The sequence below is a fragment of the Manis javanica genome, chromosome 15 (genome assembly GCF_040802235.1).
Source record: "Manis javanica isolate MJ-LG chromosome 15, MJ_LKY, whole genome shotgun sequence".
Lineage (NCBI taxonomy): Eukaryota > Metazoa > Chordata > Mammalia > Pholidota > Manidae > Manis > Manis javanica.
The window spans coordinates 37,649,371-37,668,438 of record NC_133170.1 but is presented as its reverse complement, the minus strand read 5'-3'; the positions used below and the strand labels follow the sequence as shown (position 1 = coordinate 37,668,438).

The following is a 19,068-nucleotide window of genomic DNA, read 5'->3' as shown; positions in this document are numbered from 1 at the left end:
CTGAATATTGCTCATCCTTGTATTTTATCTGTTTTGATGCATCAAAGCCTTTATCACAGTTCCCTTATGTAACTTATATTACAGTATAGACAAAAGAGGGAAATCACCCCTAACTTTGGATCCTAAAATGATCATACCTGTTAGCTCCCTGAACTTCACAAATATGTCTGTCTTGGTGACAGGAATTATCTGGGTATAGCTGAAGTAACTGAGGAGAGGTGATTAACTCAAATCTAAGATGTCCTAGAGAACTGAGAAAAAATGCAGGACTTCCTGTATCTCAGTTGAGGATCGAACCATTAAATTTTGAAAACAAACTACTAGCACATAGTTGATTCTCATTTGGCCTTTTCTACTGACTCTAGAGTTAATTTTTAAATGACCCCACTGGTAGCATTGCTCTGAGGACCTGATTTGCATCAACAGATGAATATGTTTCAGTTACTTTAAAAGTCCCTGTGGTCTCCACTTCTAGGAATTTACCCTAAGGATGCAGCACTCCAGTTTGAAAAAGACAGATGCACCCCTATGTTTATCGCAGCACTATTTGCAGTAGCCAAGAAATGGAAGCAACCTATGTGTCCATCAGTAGATGAATGGATAAAGAAGATGTGGTACATATACACAATGGAATATTATTCAGCCATAAGAAGAAAACAAATCCTACAATTTGCAACAACATGGATGGAGCTAGAGGGTATTATGCTCAGTGAAATAAGCCAGGTGGAGAAAGACAAGTACCAAATGATTTCACTCATCTGTGGAGTATAAGAACAAAAGAAAAACTGAAGGAACAAAACAGCAGCAGAATCACAGAACCCAAGAATGGACTAACAGTAACCAAAGGGAAAGAGACTGGGGGTGGGGGAGGGAAGGATAAGGGCGGGGAAGAAGAAAGGGGGTATTATGATTAGCATGTATAATGTGGGGATTGGGGGCACGGGGAGGGCTGTGCAACACAGAGAAGACAAATAGAGATTCTACAACATCTTACTATGCTGATGAACAGTGACTGTAATGGTGTTTGTGGGGGGACTTGGGGTAGGGGAGAGCCTAGTAAACATAATATTCTTCATGTAATTGTAGATAAATGATAACAAAATAAAATAAAATAAAATAAAATAAAATAAAGTCCCTGTCGTCTCCTGATTCCTCCTCTGTAACCGTGCCCTTGCACCCCTCCCATGCACAGAACATTTATATAGCAGTGGCAGGCACATAGGAGACTGACAGATTTGAGCCCTGCCTCACTTTATCATATATGTAAAAGCAAAACTGACCAGTGAGAGTGAGGCTGGTTAACTTACAGAGAGTCCATTATAAATAGTTTTTATGCTTGCATAATACAGGATGGATTGACTACCTAATTTGTAGGGCCTAGTACCAAATGAAAAAGCAGGGCCCTTTGTTAAAGAATCATTGATAATTTGAAGCCAGTGTCAGCAAAGCATTAAACCAAGTGAAGGCTCTTCTAATCACTGGGCCCTGTGTGACTGCAGAGGTCCCATGCCTCTGAAGCCAGCATGGCCACTGCTTGGGGGGAGGCACATAGATCTCCCTTCAAATGACAGACCTAAGGCATAGTCAGTAGCAATCAAATTGTTGAAGTATTTTCGTTACAGGGATCTACAAATAATTAGCAAGGGTGAAATCATCTTTATAACTTCACATGAAGTCTTAGACATAAAGGTGTTGGAGACCATGTTTAATGAGAGAGAATATGCTTTCTCTAGTCATTGTTAGCTGGCTGTCATTGTTTTTCTCATTAAGGCAGTTTATCTAACCTTCAGGTGATTAACTGAGTGGACATTTATCTGGTTAAACGTTCTGTGCAGTGAAGTGTGAGAGATGAAGCATGGATTTCACGATGGCTCCACTTGTTTTCCTGATTTTCCCTGTTACCTGAGAGCAGGTGACCCTAGGACCTACATTGCTAGCTTTGACCTTTCACCCATTATGAAGTCTCCTATTTCCAGGGTTTAAAGGAATATTTAGGCAATGTCTGAAATTTAGCAAATCAAATGAAAAGTATCCTTTGTTCTGGTGGTCACCACAACTGATTCTGAAGACTGGTAGTGTCACATATGACTGTCTTCTTTGCCCACCACATATCGTTTTTCCTCAGGAATTTTCCTAATTTACTTTTGTTCTCTGCTGTCAGCTTACTCTAGGCTTTTATAATTTTACATCTGTAGTAGATTCCTGGTGGGGGTGGGGGTACTCTGTTTCTTCAAGCTCAAGGAAAACCACTTTTTAAAATAGTGCTTTTATAATACTACTCTCTTGCTAAAGATTTTACAGCTCTTAGATCATTCCTGTCAGATAACATTTAAATTAAGCCTCAGGTTCAAGGCATTCTACCAACTGAGTCCCCTCTATCTATCTAAACTGTTTTAATCATTACCTCCCAACATGACCAGTGTACCTTCTCTCCCCATTCTCCTAGGAGAGAGGGTGCAAAGGCATTTAGCCTATAACCTGGAAGGTTCTCTCAGATTGCAAGATTGCAAAATGTGCTTTTGATGACCAGAGAGCCCCAGGGCTGCTGGCAAGCTGGTAGCAACCATCCATCCCTTAGTCGGATGGCACTGCACACAGTGGTCACTGCTTCACACATGGTTTGACCTTCAGCTGTGCTCCTGGTGTACAGGGAACCTTGTGATTGGTGTCTAACCATTTTGATACACCCCAGCTTTCACTTAAAATTTAAACTCCTAGAAGACAGAAATTGGTACTTTGATGTGTTTTATGTGCCCTGTGGTGCCATTGTTCCTTGGGCCCATGGAATTAATTCATCAGCAACTCAGTTATCCATCAAGTGAGCATTGTGTGCTCTGCATTCTGATGCCCTGGACTTGGAATTAGTTTTGACGGCATCAAGAACAGGAGCCCAGAAGGGCCACTCTGGTGCGGCAGTGGCAGCAAAAAGGAGTTCCTGGGATAGCAATCTCATGGGGCCCAGCCCCAGGGTACTGGCAAGGGAGAACACCCCTACTCGGGTCCTCCAGAAACCCCTGGTGAATCTGGGAGCTACCTACTAAATTTGTAATCAGCTGTTTTTTGGTTTTAGTCAGGCAAGTCTTATTTTTTTGCATACAACCAAGAAACCTGATAGACAATGGCGAGCACAGTGCATATATTAGCAGTCTTTGAAGTAAGATAGCTTGTGTGGATCTGGAAAAATCTTGTTTTTCTTTTCAGAGAAAAGCAAGAAATAGGAAAAATATCAAGAGGTAGGAAAAACTTACACACTTTCCTTAAGTAGAGTCTTAGTCCATTTTGGATGTAGCCAATACCAGGATATGCTATTTTATCACAAGACAGAATATTTAAAAAGTAATGGAATCTACCATGTACAGAAATAGCATACTTTCCCTACAAGGACCATATCCCATCCTACATCTCATCCAGTGGGGGTCTCCCTTCTGTGACTCCATGACAAATAGGCCAGCCAAACTCAGTCAATACCACTTAACAAGGTAATGTTGCCCTGCCTGTGATCCTTGTCCACCAGGTCCACTTCTGTAGGTTAGAACTGCATAGGTCACATGATTACTTGTGGATACATCACAGGTTTTCATATGTATCAATAATCTTTAGTTCAGTTAAGGTGGTAGTTCTCAAATTCCCTGTATATTAGAGCCTCTCCCTCCTCCCAGAACTTTATTTACATGTAAAGTCCCAGGACTGAGTATCTAAAGTTTGATCTGGTAGGTCTCAGGTGGAATCTAGGACTTCTGGGTGATTCTTACAAGTGGTTTATGACTTAAATTGATTGAATCCCCACTGTATGCCCAATCTGGTTAGGGGTTGGGAATATAAACACAAATAGGAATGCACATCTCTCCAAAGAAGATATACAAATGGTCAATCATTGCACATGAAAAAAATACTCAATAACATAAATCATCAGGTATATGCAAATCAAAACCACAATTAGAGGACACATCATACTCACAAGGATGGCTAGACTCAAAAAGGTAATGTGTCAGTGAGAATGTGGAGGAACTGGAACCCTGACACACTGCTGGTGGGAATGTAAAATGGTGCAGCCACTTATGTAAACTATCTTTTCCTCAAATGTTAAACATAGATGGTGTTACTCTATGACCCAGAAATACATATATACATGTATCCAAAAGAAAACATGTGTCCACACAAAAACTTATACACAATGTTTATAACAACATTAACAACATTATTCAAAGTAACTGAAAAGTGGAAAAACCCAAATGTCCCTCAGCGGGCAAATGGATGACAAAATGTAGCATGTCCATATAATGGAATATTCAGCTTGAAAACATTACACTAAATGAAAGAAGCCAGTCACAAAAGACTACCTATTGTGTGATTCGGTTCATATGAAATGTCCAGGGTAGGCAAATCCAGAGAGCCAGAAATCATAGACTACTGTTTGCCAGGAAGAGTAGGACACAGTGATGGGAGTGACTGCTAATGGATAAGAGGTTCTTTGGGGGTTATATTAGTTTTCTAGGGCTGCCATAACAAAATACTACAGACTGGGTGATGAAACAACAGAAATGTATTCTGTGATGGCTCTCAAGACTGGAAGCCCACGACCGAGGTCCAGCAGGGTGGGTTTCCTCCGCGGCCTCCCCTCTGCCTTGCTCTGTGTTCATGTGGCCTGTCTGATGGGTGTGTGTGCTTTTGCATGTGTCCCTGGCATGTCTTTATTATAAAGACTCCAGTCATATTGGATTAGGGCTTCATCTGAACTTTATCACCTCTTTAAAGACCTTATCTCCAAATATTGGGTTACTTCATGAGGTATTGGGAGTTGGGACATCAACATGAATTTGGAGTAGGGGTAAGGGACACAGTTCAGTCCATAACAGGGGTGATGAAAATGTTCTAAAATTAGATAGTGGTGATGGTTGCAGACTTGTGGAAGTATAATAAAACACATTGAATTGTACACTTTAAAAATGTGAATTTTATTATATGTGAATTTTATCTCAATAAAACTGTCATAAAGGAAAATAAAAAACTAAATTGCTCTTGGCTCTTGCTCTCAAAGTGCTTACAGACCAGTGAGGCCAACATGGATGTAAAGAGGCCCTTGGAGGCCCTTGCAGGGCCGGTATGCAGATGGTGGTGCATTTATCCCATCTTACAGAGTGGAGAGGACAGGGTAGGAGAGAGAGCATGGGGCACCTTACAAGATGAATAGGAATTTGGCAGTGAAAGGCTGGAGACAGGGTATCCCAGGCAGGAAAGCAGTATGAGTGATTGCACGAAACCCTGGCACGTACAGGGACTGTATGGCACTGTTCTCACATGCTTTCTTAGCCTAATCTCAACTTTATCAATATTTTAAGTACTGGATAGAGATTAAGTTAATAATGAAGTAGAAAGAGCCTTGTCTTTAAGCCAGATTATTCTGCATTCATATCTCAACCTCTCTACTTACTTTGGACAGTTACCTAAATTATCAGTTTCAGTTTTCCCACCTGTAAGATGGACAAAATAGTAACTATATGGTTGTAAGTTTTAAATGAATGACATAGAAAACATTCTTAGTGCATTTTAACAAGTTATTGTTATTACCTCTGTCCCTCTCATTTCTCTGTTCCTTGGGTAATCTGATTTTAGGACCCCTGAACATCTTATTCATCTTTCTGTGGGCTAACTTTGGTGATAATTTTGCCCTTGAAATGAAGTTCCCAGGCCTGAAAACCAGGGGCCAGATGGAACAAGTATACTGATACTTTCATATAATTCAAAATCAGCTTGGAATCTCAGGAGCTCTGTTAGGAGTCACATCATATTGTCTCATTTTGAATTCTGAGGGGCAACTGATTCTTCCCGCACCCCACTGTTGAGAGTTTTTACAGATGAACCATGCTGCTCTTCTGCCAGGTTTCCCTCATCTTGGATCTGAGGATTTGATTTTCTTACCTGTAACTATAGGACTTCAGGTTGAGCCTTTCAGAATTTAACGTGGGTGGTATGTAACTCATATTTCCACTTCTTCAGTCACTTTGAAATATTGACTCTACCTGTGTCTATTGATTTTGCTACCTGGCTTTGGGTTCTTCTACAAACTTGGTAAAAATGTCTTTTGGGATCTTCATTGAACACTAATAAAATGTTGGTGAAGATATTGTTAGGGAAAGATCCTGATGGCATTACAAGAGAGAGCAAAATGGTCTGGGACCCAAGACTCCAGCATGTTTGCTTTGCTTGTTCAACCAGCCATAAATCCACATGAAGATTGCATCTCTCCCATATTAAAATTATCCCATATTAAAATTATCAAAAAAAAGACTCTTTTGACATCTGTTAACAGGACTTCATCAGATGGGCTGAAATCATGATATATCACAACTAATTGCTTCTCTCTTATCTACCAATCAAATAACCCTCTCACAAAAAGAAATTAGATTACTTTACATTGGCATATTTTCCATAAGCCTATGCAACCACCTGCTGGCTGCTGCTTCATTTTCTAAATGCTCACAAGCCATCTGTTTCATCATCAGTTCATCTTTGTCAGAGGTTCATGCCAGCTGTATTGTTCTACAATTTCTGGAGGACACTTTTTGGGGGTGGTGGACAGGAGGGCACCACTCCCTTTTAGCTAAGTTATTCAGTGCAGAGAATATATCTTTATGTTGTGTTCTCAGTGTGCAGCTCATTTGGGTCTGACGTCATACACCTAGGAAGCAGGACCGCATAGTGGTGAGATGCCCAGGTTTCTGCAGTGGGGTCTTGAGTTCATTGTTACTAGGTATGGTTGGCCACTTAATTGACCATGTGTGTTTAAGCTGGCTTATGTCACAGAGAAGCCAGAGATTGATGTAACCTCTTATAATAGGCAAGAATTGCATCTATGACATCACTATCAATAACAGCAATAATATTAATAATAATAATAATCATACATCCCAAGAAGTTTTGGAATTAAATTTAAGGCTCAATCACAACAGTTTTTGGCCAGAATATTTGTGTTCTTTTCCCTGTTTCTTAGTGTTCTTTTCCATTTTCCATCTACTCTTGCTGGTCTCAATTTTATATCTTATTGTATGAGTTGTGTGTCATCCTCTGTGAAATGAGGTAAAAATCAACACATTAAAGTATAGGCATACCTTGGAGATTGTGGATTCAGTTTCAGACCACTGCTGTAAAGCAAATACCTCAATAAAGTGAGTCAAATGAAATTTTTGCTTCCCAGTGCTTATAAAAGTTATGTTTATACTATACTGTAACCTATTAGGTGTGCAATAGCATTACATCTTAAAAAACAAATGTACATACCTTAATTTAAAAATACTTTATGGCCAAAAAATGATAACCATCATCTGAGCTTTCAGTAAGTCACAATCTTTTTGCGGGTAGAGGATCTTGCCTTGATGTTGACGGCTGCTGACTGACGAGGGGGTAGTCACTGAAGGGAGGGTGGCAGTGGCCATTTATTAAAATAAGACAACAATGAAGTTTCCTACATCAATTGATTCTTCCTTTCTTGAATGATTTTTCTGTAGCATGTGATACAGTTTAATAGCATTTTAACCACAGTAGAGCTTCTTTCAAAATTGGAGTCCTCTCAAACTCTGCTGTTGCTTTACTAAGTTTATTTTAAATTCTAAATCCTTTGTTGTCACTTCAACAGTCTTTGTAGTATCTTCACCAGTTTCCATCTCAAGAAACTACTTTTTTTGCTCATCCATTGAAGTTTGATCATGAGATGCAGCAATTCAGTGACATCTTCAGGCTCTATTTCTAACTCTTGCTATTTCCACCACTCCTGCAGTTACTTCCTTCACTGAGGTCTTGAACTCTTCAAAGTTATCCATAAAGGTTGGAATCAACTTCCAAACTCCTGTTAATATTGATAATTTGGCCTCTTAGCATGCATGAATCATGAATATTCCTAATGGCATTTGGAATAGTGAATCCTTTCCAGAAGGTTTTCAGTTAACTTGCCCAGATCCATCAGAGGAATTGCTGTCTATGGCAGCTATAGACTTATGGAATATATTCCTTAAATAATGAAGACTTCACACTCACAGTGACTCCTTGATCCCTGGGTGCAGACTGGATGTTGTATTAGGAAGCATGAAAATAACATTAATCTCATTGTATCAGAGCTCATGGGTGAATAGGTACATTGTTAATGAGTAGTAATATTTTGAAGGTAATAAATCTTTTTTTCTAAGCAGTAAATATCAACAGTAGACTTAAAATATTTGGTAAGCCACGTTGTAAACAGATGTGCTGTCATCCAGGCTGTGTTGTTCCATTTATAGAGTGCAGACAGAGTAGATTTAGCATAATTCTTAAGGGCCTTAGGATTTTTGGAATGGTAAAAGAGCACTGCCTTCAACTTTAAGTTCCCAGCTGCATTAGATCCTGACAGGAAAATCAGCCTACCTTTTGAAGCTTTGAAGGCAAGCATTGACTTCTCTCTAGCTATGAAGTCATCTTCTTCCGATAGAAGGCTGTTTCACCTGCACTGAAAATTTATTGCTGAGTGTAGCCGCCTGCATGCATTACCTGAGCTCGATCTTCTGGGTAACCTGCTGCAGCTTCTCAGTCAGCACCGGCTGCTTCACCTGCACCTTTCTGTTATGGACACAGCTTCTTTCCTTAAACCTCATGAACCAATTTCTGCTAGTTTCAAACTTTTCTTCTGTAGCTTCCTAACCTCTCTCAGCCCTCATAGAATTGAAGAGAGAGCCTTGCTCTGGATTAGGCTTTGGTTTAAGGGACTGTTGTGGCTGGTTTGATCTTCTACCCCGACCACTACAACTTTCTCCAAATCAGCAATGAGACTGCTTTGCTTTCTTACTATTCCTGTGTCCCCTGGATTAGCCTTTAAATTCCCCTCAACACCTTTTCCTTTGCATTCACAACTTGGCTACTAGGGCAAGAGGCCTAGCTCTTGTCCTACCTTGGCTTTGGCCTGCCCTCCTCACCACACTTAATCATTTTTAGTTTTTGATTTAAAGTGAGAGCTTTGAGACTCTCCTTTCATTTGGACACTTGGAGGCCATTGTACAGTTATTAATTGGCCCACTTTCAGTATTGTTGTGTCTCAGGGTATGGGGAGATGGAGAGAGGTGGGGGGACAGCCAGTCAGTGGAGCAGTCAGAACACCCACATGCATTCATCATTATATGGGTGTGGTTTGTGGCATCCCACAATAATTACAACAGTAACATCAAAGAGCATGATCACAGAAACCATAACAAATATAATGGTAATGAAAAAGTTTGAGATATTGAGAGAATATGTGATACAGAAACACGAGTGAGCAAATGCCACTGGAATAATAGTGCTGGCAGACTTGCTTGTGCAGAGTGGCTGCAGCCTTAGATTTGTAAAGAATACATCGCGTGACGCACATGGAACAGGTGTGCCTGTAGTAAGTCAGTAACAAGGCACGTTCAGAGGTCAGTTAGGCAGCTGCATCTTACCACTACTAGGAACAGAACAAAAAGAAATGAGTGCAAACTGTAGTTTTTAGGACGTGGGCCAAAACTATATGGGAGATTTTCCTAATGGTGCTTTAAAACCGACTGGAATTTGGGGGTCGTATTGTCATTGGCTGTGGAACATTCTCTCAGGTGGGTATGAAGTTGTCTTACAGGCTGTCTGGATTTTAGTGACCTCATCTGTAAAGTGGGGGGCTGGACCAGCAGTGGTTCCCAAAACTTTGTTGTCATATGACATCTCATGCCTCATGGGGTGGTAGGGGGTCACACACCTTCTCGCTTGGGCTGCTCTTCAAACTTGCCCTCCTCCCAAGCCTCTAGAGAGCTCTGGGCTCTTGAACAGTTTCAGCCCTGACAGTCTTCTGACACCTGCCTGCTCTAAACTTTGCTACTCAAAGGGTGCTTGCTGAACTAGCTGCTCAGGGTGACAGGTGGGAACTTGTTAGACTTGTGTGATCTCAGGCTTCCCAGACCCATTTTGGAAGAGCTCTCCTGGTGATCTGTATCTGAGAAGCACCGCTCTTAGATCCCATGTTCCTTTTTGGAGGCTTCTTCAGATACCATGCTTTATGAGTTTGACAGTTTTTTCCTTTCATTGTCTGAACATGACAACACTTTGATTCATCCTCAAATTCTAGAATCTCTAGAAACAGTTCTAGTAGAAAACCACACTCAAACTCTTTTTTTAGTGTCCTTTGTCAGTGTTCTGACCAGAGAATAAGTCTCCCATCCCGAGTCCCTTTGGACGTCTTGGACAGGCAGGGCAGTCTCTGCACAGTTTCTCTGAGACACAGCGCATACAGAGATTCCGAAGCCCTTTCTTTGGCTAGGCCCCCCTCCACCCTTCTGGGAGATGAAGCAATGTGTGATCAGAGGGTCAGTCTCATGTCCCTCTTCTCCTCTTACACAGTTGACAGTGACTTTTTTGTGTGTGCTAAAACCAATGACTAAACCCATAAACTGACATTCACGAAAACTAGATCCTTCTTAGGAGTAGATTCTAATTTGAGCTCTATTGGTAGGTTAAGACCTGGCTTTCTGGTGCATAAAAACAGATGTTTTTTTTATTTAAGTACTACTCAGCAAAAATATAAGACCCAATATTAGCTGTTTAAACCCTCTAATGGAAGTATGCTAACACAGACTTCATTTTCCTCCCTTTCCTTCTCAAAATTAAATACAGTAGCAACCTGCTTTATGGTATAGTTACATTAAAGGGAGTTGTAGCTCAAGTCTATTTTTACAATACCGTGATGATGCAATAGAGACTGAAATCTAGGAATACAAACTTTTTGGCTGTCATAAACTTAACTTGAGGCCAACCAGCACTTGCTAGAAATAAAACTAGGAGATTTTATTTCACTGGAACCCTAGATTATTTTTTCATTTTTTATCTTTGGAGCACCAACTTTCTTCTTGCCTGGATCATAATTTAGTTTTACTGTAAACAGGGTTTATCCTTTTTCAGTTTTACTGAGTCAAGGAGATGGAGCTATTCAGTTTTTGTTGCTCCTTAAAACTCAGTCGTTTGCTGTATTTTGATTTCACGGTAGACTTTGTATCACTTCTGATTATCTCACTGAAATTTGCAATTCTAATATTTTTCCATAATGTTCAAAGACACCAGACATGAATTATGTATTAGAATATTGTATTTTGAATATTAATCTAACATTAATTATAAATTTGGAGCATATAAAAATCAGAACAAAAGCTAACCCAATTATCTATAGTAAATTATTGTTTCATATCCTTACTGACACTGTCATGCTTCTTGTTGACATAAACACTATCTTTTTGCTCCAAGCTCAGTACCTTTAAAAGAGTGATAGTGAATGAGTGATTTGTTGCAGTCTTATGTTACCAATATTTATCAATGTTTTTAGAGCATATTACTACTCTATTTTTTAACAATTTGAATCAAATGAATTTTGCACATTTGAACTTAAAAAAATTGGCCCTCAGACTCAAAAAACCACACCAGTAGGTGGTGGTACTGAGGACAGTCTCAAAAATGTAGATTTTACAACCTTGCTGGGAAAGATGAGTCCAGGGAAACATTGTCCCCTCTTCTGTGTATCTCACCCCAAACCTCCAAATCTGGGGCTCTGTGACTGCAATGACTCTCAACTCTTGGTAAGATTTTCCATAACACTCAAATGATAATTAAGAATATACATAGCTTCTTTAGTGCCTCATGAAGACCATTATTCTAATCACTATGAAGTGGCCTTGAGACAGGGACCATGGATGTAGTCAGAGTAGGGTGAGGGCCTCCAGAGGGAGCAGGGCAAGATATTTGCAGTCAGAGCAATGTAACTATATGCAAGGAACCCCCCCCTGCTAAAACTCTATGTTAAACATTGAACTCTAGAATCATTCTTCAGTGAAATCAGTTAATGTTCTCCAGATAAAGAAGAGTAGAACATGTTTTATTATACTAATCATTTGTAACCATGTGTAAGATTAACTTTAGCATACTAAAAGGCCCAGGCCTATGTACTATCTTTCCTCCTTCAGATCTGATGAGGTGATTTTGCAAACTGAGCAACTAACTTAGCATGCAGACCCAGCTGTAGACAACATGGTAAAAGGCAGGAAGAATTCCATCTTAAAGATAAGATTGCATTTAAACACCCAGGAAGTTCAAGAGGCAAGATTCTTTAGCAAATAGACAATACCTCAGCCCACCTTGGGGGCTGGGCAGGCAGTCTTTTGATGTGCTCCCAGACCAAGGCACCAGTGTCCCAGAGAGAAATCAAGGCAGGAAATTCCTTATGTTTGTAAGATAACTTCTAGCCAAAATAAGCAGGCAACGAGAGGCAACAAAGAGCCAGGCAGTTTATTTGAGTGCAATATCTGGGTGAGGTTCACCAGTCTGCAGGGATGCAGGCTGGGGAAGTTGAGCCCAGGAGGGGAGGCGGGGAATTTTTAAGAGAACAGGGAAGGGAGGGGGAAGTTAGCCGCACTAGGGGTATGTGAGGAATTTTTATTGGCTCAGGGTCAGGTGATGGACAGCCAGAGGTCTCCTCCTTCTGGATGGAGGGGGTCTGCGTCTGGGGTTTGTCAGCATGTCATGGGACTGGAATCCAGGAAGAGCTGTTCGTTCCTTCCCCATATGGCACAGAGCTGATTGGTGCTGTCTGCTCCACCTGCAATGTCCTTGCCCTTCTCCCTCTGGTACCGCCAGCCTTACATTCCAGCCTTTTGGTCATAATGGGCGATGACTCAATCTGGCTACTTCTGGCTGACAAGGGGTGTTGTGGGGGGGTTGAGGCTGGTATTAGGCCAAAGAAGAGGGTTTAGTGGGGAGAGGTGCATAATGATGCAGCAACATCTGATTAGTGGTGACCCGGGTCATCTCAGTTAGCTTCTGTTGGAAGAACTTGAAGACACAAGGGGCAATTAAGAGTAAACCACAAACCATTATTAAGGGGCCCAGTAGAGGCATTAGCCAGGCTATCATGGGGGCTGAAGCCACCCATAAGGGCTGTCTTCAGGTACTCATGTTTTGTGGAGTTCTTTTTGTAGTTCTTGTAATTTTTTAACACTTTGTTCTATGGTCCCAGATTCATTGATATAGTAACAGCATTCTGCTTGTAGGAAAATACAGGTTCTGCCCTTTTCTGCAGTAAGTAGATCTAAAGCCCGCCTATTTTGAAGGGTGACTTGGGCAAGGGAAGTAAGCTGCCACTGGAGGGAAATAAGAGAGGTTGAGGTTTCTCCCAGGGTCAGGCTCACTCTATCATTTAATGCTGCTAGTTGACTTGTGAGACCTTGAGAGCTGACTAGGCTATGGCCTAATGCCCCTGCTCCTGTGGCAGCTGCGGCTACTGTGGTGACCAGACTTACTCCTACTAGTATGGGTAGGAAGACAGCCCTCTTTTGCTTAGCTCTTGAAAACACAGACCATCCATCTAGTGCCTGTTTTACCTCAGGTTTGTTGTATAACATCAATTGGGGAATTAGCATCACTGAAAAGCAGGGTCCAAACATGGTGCTGCTAATACACTGGGTAAGTGTGTTGTTGCACCAGAAAAACCCACCCCCTTGAAGGGAAATTAGAGTGTCCACAGTCACCCATCATTGGCATTGGCTTCTCATTGACAGTCCTGAGATGGTGGAATGCTGGGTCAGGTAGCAGGTCAGCGGTGACAATGATTCTTCACACCATTTTTTGGTGACCCAGGACTTATGTCAAGTCCCGGGCTCAAGTTCATCTTCCACGTTGGTATGTCACTCAAAAGCAGGCCGCAGTCCTTTTCAGAGGAGTTTACTAGTTGAGCCTGGAAGAAGCTAATGGGGACAGCCACCACTGGGCGGCATTGCGGGGCGACACAGAGGAAACAATTGGACACATTGCTGAGGATATGTGAAGCATTAAGAAACTGCACTGTTTCTCCAATGACTCTGTCCCAGGAAAGTGGTGCTCCTGCTGGTTGTGAGGAGTGGGGGTAGGGGTCCAACTGAATCTTCTGTTTTAGTGCCTGTTCTGTCTGTAGAATATTACTTGATACTGGTACCTGGGTGTTTAGAACCTCCGTGAGAGTGGGATTCACAGTGGTCCATTCCTTCTTGATGTATACTGTGCCCCATGGCTGGGCTTGGTAACTATCGTATAGCTTGCCCTGTACTCCTTTCTCCCAGCATTGATTCCAAGGGTTACTAATGGTAATGTATAGCCTATCCTGTTGTACCTCCTACTGCATGAACCCTACATGTGTCTAATTCAGGATGACATCCCCCATATATGTTGGACTGGAAAGTACATGTATGAGAGGTTTGGTCATATGGAAAGCACAGCGTTGAGTTTAAGAAGATGTTTAAGATGTCTGTGTGTACAGGTATTTGAACCGGTATCTGACAACCTGCACGTGGGCAACTTTGGGTGCCTACTTCTCGGGCTTTGGTTCTGTGAGGAAGAGCTAGTTGGAGCTTAAACTTCCATGCAGTGTAGCTCTGCCTGGGGATCACCAGGCTATTCATCTGGCTGGTTGCACTTGACATGACTAACCCGCAGCTTAAGAGGACCCACCTCACAAGACACCCAATCATCGTGTCTGGGTGCCCGTTTGAGCCTAGAAAGGTGATACCAGGAAGAATGCTCATGTAGTTTGATTGCTGAGGGCATAGTGAGGATTACTGTATAAAGGCCTGTTCAGCGGGGTTGGAGGGATTTTGGCTGGAGTTCTCTTAGAAGTACCTCATCTCCTGGATGAAGGATTGCTGCATCTCCTGGGTTGTTGGATGACATAGGTTGGGGTAGGAGCTGGGCTGCGTGTTCCCTGAGAAGATGTCTCAACAGTGAAAAGTAAGGAAGGTAGGAGGCTAAAGGAGGAGAGGTAGCAGGCAGGCCTGTGTTCAGTAAGAAGGGCCTGCCATACATTAGCTCAAATGCGCTTAGTCCAGCCAGTCCCTGGGGGGCAGCATGCAGCCGAGCGAGAGCAATAGGGAGAAGATCCAGCCACGTGAGCTTTACCTCTAGAGACAGCTTAGTTAGTTGGTCCTTTAGGAGACCATTACCCCTTCCAACCTTACCTGACGACTGGGGGTGATAGGGCATATGGAGGTTCCAGGTGATATTGAGAGCCTCGGCTGTTAGCTGAGTGATCTGGGAGATGAAGGCAGGTCCGTTATCAGATTGGAGTGAAGTGGGGAGCCCGAAATGAGGAAGAATGTGTTCCACCAGCACCTGCGCCAGCACTGATGCAGTCCCTTGGTAGGTGGGGAAGGCCTCAATCCACCCTGAAAAGGTATCAGCCAGAACTAGTAAATACCAGAGCTTTTTATGCTTAGGCATATGGGTGAAATCGACCAGCCAGCCCTGTCCGGGGATCATTTCCCTCATCTGGTGGAGGGCCATCCAGGTCTTCAGAGCACCTTGAGATGAGACGCGATGACAAGTAGTGCAGGTTTGGTGCACTTGATCTATTGCCTTGTGGAGACCATAAGGGGCAAATATGGGGAAGAGAAACCAGTACATGGCCTCTGGCCCAATGTGTAGAAACTGATGAATTTTGGATATTATATCTCTGCCTTGGGCTTGGGAGAGGGCAATTTGTCCCCCAATATCCATCCCTGATCTCCCAACGTCCCCCCTTGATGTAGAAGTAGTTGACGTTCGTCATCAAGGTATTAGGGCAATAGAGAGGGGGAAAGAAATAGCACAGAGGGTTGTGTAGACCCGGATGTTAACTGTTGGGCCATGGCGTCTGCCAATGCATTACCCCTGGTTATTGGATCATTTCCAGTCTGATGTCCCTTACAATGCATTATGGCCACTTCCTTGGGGTCTTGTAGGGCCTGTAGCAGATGGCTGATAGCCCTGCCTTTGATGATTGGGGTTCCCTTAGTGGTAAGGAAGCCCCTTTCCTTCCAAATCACAGCATAATATGAGGAAGGCATATTAAAGTCAGTAAAAATTGTGGCCCTCTTCCTAGCTGCCAGCTGTAACGTCCGGGTAAGAGCCACTAATTCGGCTTTCTGTGAGGTGGTCCCAGATGGGAGTAGGTTTGCTTCTATCACCTGCGGCAGAGTCACCACTGCATAGGCCACCCTCTGCACCCTGTGACTCCCCTTCACCGAGCTTCCGTCTACAAAAAAAGTCAAGTTGGTTTCTGAGGGACATGCCTTGTAGGCCTTCTCTAGGTTTTCTAAGAGCCTCTACAACTTCTACACAGGAATGAGTGGGTTAATCTGCCTGATCACTGATGGGAAGCAAGGAGGCTAGGTTAAGGGGTGGAGAGACTTGTAGGGTTACCTGTGGATGTTCAATGAACAGAAGATGGAATTCTTGTACCCTTGAAAGACTCAAGGAGGTCAGAGATTTATGACTCAAAAGATCTTGTAACCGGTGTGGGGAATACACAGTAATGGCTGTTGGAGAGTTAATTTCAGGGTTTCTTGGACCAGACTTCCTGCAGCTGCCAGGGCTCGGAGGCAAGGCTGCAATCCTCTGGCGGTGGTACCCAACTGTTTGGAGAGAAAGGCAATGGGACTACACCCCGGCCCCACTGGCTGTACCAGCACTCTGGCTGCCACCCCTGCCCTCTCTGCTGTTTATAGGGTAAAAGGCTTAGTTAAGTCAGGGAGCATTAATGGGGTGGGGTGAGAGCAACACATCTCGCAATTGAAAGCAGAAGCCACCTCGGTGGGTGAAGTTAGCGGACCAGTAGGAGTCTCTGTGGCAGCCGCATAAAGCGGTCTGGCCAGAAGGGCAAAGTTAGGCACCCAGTGTCTGACAAACCCTACCAATCCTAGAAAGGATAGTATCTCGGCTCCTGAAGTAGGTGGCAAGAGAGCTTTAATAGCAGCCACTTGATATGCCATTAAGGCTTTAGTGGTGGGAGTTAGAGTTAGCCTGAGATATGTAACTTGGGGTAGAGACAGCTGTGCTTTGGCAGGGGATACTCTGTATGCCATGTCTGCCAAGAAATTAAGAAGGGATGTGGTGTCCAGAACTGAGGCCTCTTTTGAGGGGCTGCAAAGTAAAAAATCATCTACATATTGGAGGAGAGTACTCTTACCCATTGAATGTCGCAAGAGGTCCTCCACCAGGGTCTGTCCAAAATGTTGGGGGCTATCTCTGAAACCTTGAGGTAGAACTGTCCAGGTCAATTTTCTAGATCAACAGATGTCAGGGTCCTCCCATGTAAAGGAAAATAGCGGCTGCAATTCTGAGTGGAGAGGTATAGTGAAAAAGGCATCTTTAAGGTCCAGTAAAGTAAAATGAGAGGTACCGGAAGGGACTTGAGACAGAAGAGTATATGGATTAGGCACTACTGGGTGTAAGGGAATAACAGCCTTGTTAATTATTCGGAGGTCCTGAATGAGGCGATACGCTCCAGAAAGCTTTTTTACTGGCAAGATGGGAGTATTGCATGGAGAGTTTGCTGACACTAAAAGCCCCTGCGAGAGCAGACAATTAACAATAGGCTGTAGTCCCCTTCTGTGAGCCTGTGAAATAGGAAATTGAGGCCAAGAAGAGAAGCAGGATGGGTCTTTAAGGTGTATTAAAACTGGGGTGTGGTGGGTTGCCACCACAGGGGTGGAGATGTCCCACATGACTGGATTGACAGCAGTCCAGGGAGTTGGGAGACTCAGGTCTCTGTCATCCAACCCTCCTTTGCCAACTAAAGCAATGAGAGAACCTAAGCATTCAAAAGGTGGGGGGGAAATAGAAGCTCCTAACTTATAGAGCAGATCCTTTCCTAACAGAGGGGTAGGACAGGAAGGCATGACCAGAAGGAATGGGTAAATGGGATGCCTTGAAAAGTGCAGGCCACCAGGCCCATCTCTAAAGGCTTGGAGAGGGTTCCCATGACCCCAACTACGGAGACCCTGGCAGAGTATAAAAGCCCTTTAAAGGAGGGGAGAACAGAGTAGGTAGCCCCCATGTCCACTAAAAAGATGGGCTTACCTGCTACCCACAGGTTGGCCCTGGGCTCAGCGAGGGTGATTGGGGTGTCCGAGTCCAGGCATCTTCAATCTTCGAGGATGCCCCACAGGTCTGAAGGGTAGTCTTTTGAGGACATCTGACCCCCCGTGGGGCTCTGCCGCCAAAGGAGTACCACCCCTAGTGGACAGTCTACTTTCCAATGACCTCGCTTACCGCAGCTGGGGCACGGTCTGGTTGCTCTGCATGGTTGGTTGGGGCACTTCTGTGTCCAGTGCCCTTCTTCGCCACACCAAAAGCAAGGGCTCGGAGGTTTGGGTCGATCTTCACTGACATCCCGACGATCTCCATGAGCTGGTCGCAGAGCAGCTGTTATGGCGCGAATCTGTTCTGCCATTCGGGTAGCTGACCTCTTCTTGCTCTCATTCTCCTGGGCATGAAAAACTTTAAATGCCATATCTACCAGGTCTCCTAGAGGGGTCTGGGGACCATCTTCAGCTTTTTTAAGCTTGCGCCTGATGTTGGGAGCCAACTGAGTTATAAAATGCATGGCCAGGAGAGAGGAACCCAACGCTGAGGCCGGGTCAATCTTAATAAAAGCCCCTAGGGTTTCTTTGAGGCACTTGAGAAATTCTGATGGGTTTTCATCAGTCCTCTGGGTAATCTCTCTAAGTTTATCATGATTGATGGCCTTTTCGGCGGTTGAGTTCATATCTGCTAACAAGTAGCGAACCATGCGATCCCAGCGCACCTCACCCTCGGGAGAATTATAATCCCACATGGGTTCCTGTAGAGGAACAGCCTCCCTGCCCATAGGTTCCCATTCATCTGTGGCGTGGGCCTCATTGGCACAGTGCTATGCCACCGCCGTGACACGGTCATATTCTTCCAGTGTTAGAGTGGAATGGAGGACTACATGTACATCGTGCCAGGTGAGCTTGTAAGCTCAAGTGAGATATTTAAACTGTTTAGTGAACATGGTGTTAGAGGAAAAGGACCCCAATCGCTGTTCCACTTGGGAAAATTCTGCCAGGGAGAAGGGAACATGAACCTACACTACCGCCTCAGTCCCCACCACCTTCCTCAGAGGAGCCATCACGTGAGCCTGAGACTGCTGTGACTTAGAGCAGGTTATGGGAGGGCTAGACCATTTGGGTGCCAGCTGCAGTGCATAGTATGGTGGCAGGTTTGAAGGAGGGGATGGAGGAGGTGACA

General features: G+C 43.6%; 1 protein-coding gene and 1 long non-coding RNA gene across 2 annotated transcripts in view; one reads left to right on the top strand and one right to left on the bottom strand.

Annotated features, from left to right (window-relative positions):
- Positions 1–19,068, top strand: part of NEK11 (NIMA related kinase 11) — a gene marked incomplete at its 5' end in the record, with an annotated part of 387,736 nt that overhangs the window by 45,707 nt on the left and 322,961 nt on the right.
- LOC140846556 (uncharacterized) lies at positions 12,286–17,107 on the bottom strand. The gene is made up of 3 exons (XR_012125769.1): positions 16,985–17,107; positions 14,997–15,203; positions 12,286–13,754 (listed from the first exon to the last, which is right to left on the bottom strand). It is a non-coding gene; the product is annotated as an uncharacterized lncRNA (long non-coding RNA).